The sequence below is a fragment of the Rhinoderma darwinii genome, chromosome 5 (assembly GCF_050947455.1).
Source record: "Rhinoderma darwinii isolate aRhiDar2 chromosome 5, aRhiDar2.hap1, whole genome shotgun sequence".
Taxonomy (NCBI): Eukaryota; Metazoa; Chordata; class Amphibia; order Anura; family Rhinodermatidae; genus Rhinoderma; species Rhinoderma darwinii.
The window spans coordinates 160,598,737-160,603,753 of record NC_134691.1 but is presented as its reverse complement, the minus strand read 5'-3'; positions in this window follow the sequence as shown (position 1 = coordinate 160,603,753).

The window sequence follows — 5,017 nt, the reverse complement described above, 5'->3', positions numbered from 1 at the left end:
TTCTCTCTATCCTGCACTGATAGGGAGAAGGGAAGCACTTTTCCCACAGTCCGCAGCAGCTAGTCCGCATCAATTTTCTGCATATTTTGGGCAGATCCGCAGCCGTAATCCGCAACCTGGATTAGGTGCGGCATTGATGCGGACAGTTGCGGAGGAAATCCGCCACGTGTGGCCATGCCCTTACTCCAATCCCTGAAATTCAGCATGAAAGTTCACTTATTTAATTGTCCCTGTTGCACCCTTCCTTATCAATCACTAGTTTTTCATATAAAGGAAAACACTGATTAATAACAAAAATTAAAATCCTAACTTTGTTTCTTTTTTTTCCCCAACAAAAAATCAATAAATTGTGCCTTCCTTCCCTTAATGGTGCCCCAGTCTTCCATCTACTACACCATTGCAGAGGTATGCAACTTTATAGGCATACAGTCGCATACAACTGTCTACATTTGTTGGTCCTGCTAAATGAATGTACACAACGAGCGTGGAGTCCAGAAATAAATTTGAAGTTAGGGTATATCCACACTTGCCATTTTTTGCTATTTTTTGTTTGTTAGATCAGCTGATCACGGCAGATCAGTTCAAGAATCCTATTAATTTATATTGGATAAACTGCTGCTAAAGTGCATCAGCTTGAAACAATCAAAAGACAAACTGCAAGAAAAACCAAGTGTGCACAAACCCTTAGGGTATGTTCACACGTAGTCAACAAAAACGTCTGAAAATCCAGAGCTGTTTTCAAGGGAAAACAGACCCTGCTTTTCAGACGTTTTTTTACCAACTCGCATTTTTCGCGGCGTTTTCACGCCGTTTTCGTGGCGTTTTTTACGTCCGTTTTTGGAGCTGTTTTCATTGGAGTCTATGAGAAAACAGCTCCAAAAACGTCCAAAGAAGTGTCCTGCACTTCTTTTTACGAGGCGTAATTTTACGCGTCGTAATTGCCGTACGACGCGTAAAATTACGCGTCGTGTGGACAATACAGCGTTCTACCCATAGAAAGTAATGGGCAGATGTTTGACGACGTATTTGAGACGTATTTCCAGACGTAAAAGAGGCAAAATACGCCTCGTATACGTCTGAAATTTGGCCGTGTGAACATACCCTTATGCCTCATGCACATGACCGTGTGTGCCAGCCGAGTCCCATCAGTGCTCTGAGGAAAGATAGAACATGTCCTATCTTTCCTCTTATCGGAGACTCAGATCATTTTTCACATACCTGAATCACCAGCTAAAGTGAATGGGTCCGTGAAGACTATCAGGTGGCACTCGGATGCCCACAAAAATGGCCCGAGTGGCACAATGATCTTGTGCATCGCAAAGGCTGAAATCCGCAGTGAAATCCGCTGCTTCTCTGCAACAAACTGTGCATGCTGCGGAGAGGAGATTCTGCACCGCAGCCTAAATTATGCATTGTTATTTTCTGCAACGTCTGAACTAAGGTACCTAAAAAGGTATAGAAACCAATGGAAAAAACGGATGCAGCAGATTTCCACTGCGGACTGTCCGCAGTGGAATTCAACAGCAATTTGAACATGCCCCAAAACTAGTAGCCAAAGTTGCTTAATAATGTTTTAATTTTTTTACCATCTCCCTTTTTCTCAGCATCTATTCTCAGTACAATACTTTTTCCCGGAATCACACTGGTTTCCCAGGCAGCAGGATTACTTGGTTGGAGCCTTGAGAAGGAAAAGCTCCTCTGCTAGGAGGGAGATGTATCATCTACATGGGACAGGAAGTGGCCCAGAGGATTTCTGAGTGACGGCTACAGATCACACACAATGGTCGAGATTTGCCGTTGTCACCCAATGCATGGATGAACTGTTGCTGTGATGATTTCATATATGAAAACCCTTTAGGACTCAAGAAGCAAAGCTTTTGTATGCTCTTGCCATGGCATGTGAATTGAGGCTTTATATATTATAATATATACTATATAATATTTATATTATATAGTGTTTCCATCTATTGGTCCCATTTCCCATCTATTTGTCAGACTATTACTCATCATTTTTGCACACATCGATGCTAAAGGAACAATCATGTTTATCTACAATTGACTCCCCTATATGAAAATACAACAGTGCACACATACAGTTAGGCTGGATTCACACGACCATGTTACGTCCGTAATGGACGGAACGTATTTCGCAAGTCCCGGACCGAAATCAGTGCAGGGGGCCGAGCTCCTAGCATTATACTTATGTACGACGCTAGGAGTCCCTGCCTCTCCGTGGAACTACTGTCCCGTACTGAAAACATGATTACAGTACGGGACAGTTGTCCGGCAGCGAGGCAGGGACTTCTAGCGTCGTACATAACTATGATGCTAGGAGCCCGGCTCTCTGCAGTGTGTTTGGTCCGGGATTAGCGGCCGAAATACGTCCGTCCATTACGGACGTAATGTGCTCGTGTGAATCCAGCCTTAGGGTATGTGCACACACACTAATTACGTCCGTAATTGACGGACGTATTTCGGCCACAAGTCCCGGACCGAACACAGTGCAGGTAGCCGGGCTCCTAGCATCATAGTTATGTACGATGCTAGGAGTCCCTGCCTCGCTGCAGGACAACTGTCCCGTACTGTAATCATGTTTTCAGTACGGGACAGTTGTCTTGCAGCGAGGCAGGGACTCCTAGCATCGTACATAAGTATGATGCTAGGAGCCCGGCTCCCTGCACTGTGTTCGGTCCGGGACTTGTGGCCGAAATACGTCCGTCACTTACGGACGTAATTAGTGTGTGTGCACATACCCTTAGTCTCAAGTTGGCCATAGACATATCATATTTATATATAATTTATCATAAATGTTAATTTTAATGATCGTTACTTAAAAATTAATTAAAATAATTACAAAATGTAATTGTGTAAGTAAGTATTCGGCAATCTGGGCAGTTGGGAATGATAATCCACTGCAATGTCACATTAAACATATTGTCCCTGTTAGGCAAGCTGTACGCTCTGTTTTCTTATATTTCATTTATTATATTTTTATAACTGTATTTATTCCTTCATAGATACTCTGTATAAATTCATGTATGAGCAGCTTGGTGTATAGGTATATTCATTTATTACATGAAGTCATATTCTACAGTTTCTCTGCGTAGACAGCTTGTGCTTTCTTCTGTTCTATTTCTCCTTAGGCCCACACACATAACCAAGTTTGTCTAGTCTCCTGTTATGTGACTCCAGACATCATGAAGTTTATTTCTGTTGCTGAAAACAATAGTCTGCAACCGATTATCCCAAATAAACATCTTCCATTCAACGCTATTTAATCATAACTGAATTGTCATTAGAAGTGTACTGTCTTACAACCATTGGCCATTTACAACGGGAGAAATTTATGAAGACTTTTTCGTTTGCGTCGGTGTAGATTTGCTCCATAACTTACACTTTGGCCCCATCCCCTTCGGCTAAACCCGGCCACTTTTTGCGCTACTTTTTGAAAAGTGAAAAGTTTAAACTTTAAGCGCAACTCTGCCTGTTCTACGTAAGAAATCTGGTGTGAACCTTTTGCTATATTCTCGGCAGAGTTATACATAGTTGTGTCTTCTTTGCTGGACCGCTCATACATAGTTATACTCTTTACCCAATAAATATTTTTACTATTTAGGTGTTGTTTATAAACACATAAAAAAATTGGGTTTCCTGTAGCCACCAAACTAATAGCAACCATTCAGATGTTTTTGCGTTCTTGGATGAAAATTTTTAAGGAAAAGGGGCATAAATAGAATTTATAGGGCCACAGTAAAGTTAATTGAGCTGCAATTATGTCGGCATCAATGGAATTATTGTCACTTAACCCCTTAGTGACCAGCCCATTTTAGGCCCTAATGACCAAGCTATTTTATTCGTTTTTCTATAGTCGCATTCAAAGAGCTATAACTTTTTTATTTTTTCGTCTACATAGCTGTATGAGGACTTGTTTTTTTGCGGGATTAGTTGTGCTTTTTAATAGCACCATTTTTGGGTACATATAATTTTTTTATTAACTTTTATTAAAATTTTTTGGGGGGGGGGATAGAAAAACTCTGAAATTCCGCCATTGTTCTATGCGTTTTTAAATTGACGCCGTTCACTATGCGATGTAAATAACATGTTACCTTTATTCTATGGGTCGGTACGATTACGGCGATACCACATATGTAGAGGTGTTTTCATGTTTTACGACTTTTGCACAATAAAAACACTTTTGACCTAAAATTATTTGTTTTTGCATCGTCGCTTTCCAAGAGCTGTAACGAAAAAAATTGCAATTGCGCCATTGTTTTTTGCAGTTTTTTTTTACGGTGTTCACCTTGCGGTTTAAATTACATATTAACTTTATTAATTGAGTCATTACGGTCGCGGCGATACCATATATGTGTACTTTTATTTATTTTTTACGCTTTTACTAAATAAAAACACTTTCTATGGAAAAAAATGGTTTTATTTATTTTTTTACTGTAATTTTTATTATTCCTCTTTATTTCACATTTATGACTTATTTTATTAGTCCCACTAGGGGACTTTACTATGCGATCTTCAGATCGCTGCTATAATGCTCTGGTATACTTCGTATACCAGAGCATTATTGCCTGTCAGTGTAAGGGTATATTCACACGGCAGCGTCCGTTACGGCTGAAATTACGGTGCTGTTTTCAGGACAAAACAGCACCGTAATTTCAGCCGTAATGGCATGTGCAGGCGTCTTTCGCTGCGTCCATTACGGACGTAATTGGAGCTGTTTTTCTATGGAGTCCATGGAAAAGGGCTCCAATTACATCTCAAGAAGTGACAGGCACTTCTTTGACGCGGGCGTCTTTTTTACGTGCCGCCTTTTGACAGCGGCGCGTAAAAAAAATGACCGTCGGCACAGAACATTGTAAGACCCATTCAAATGAATGGGCAGATGTTTGCCGGCGCTTTTGAGCCGCATTTTCGGACGTAATTCGGGGCTAAAATTGCGTCCGTAAATAGGGTGTGTAAACCCAGCCTAAATCTGACAGCCAATTTATTAGGACGTGCCTCCGGC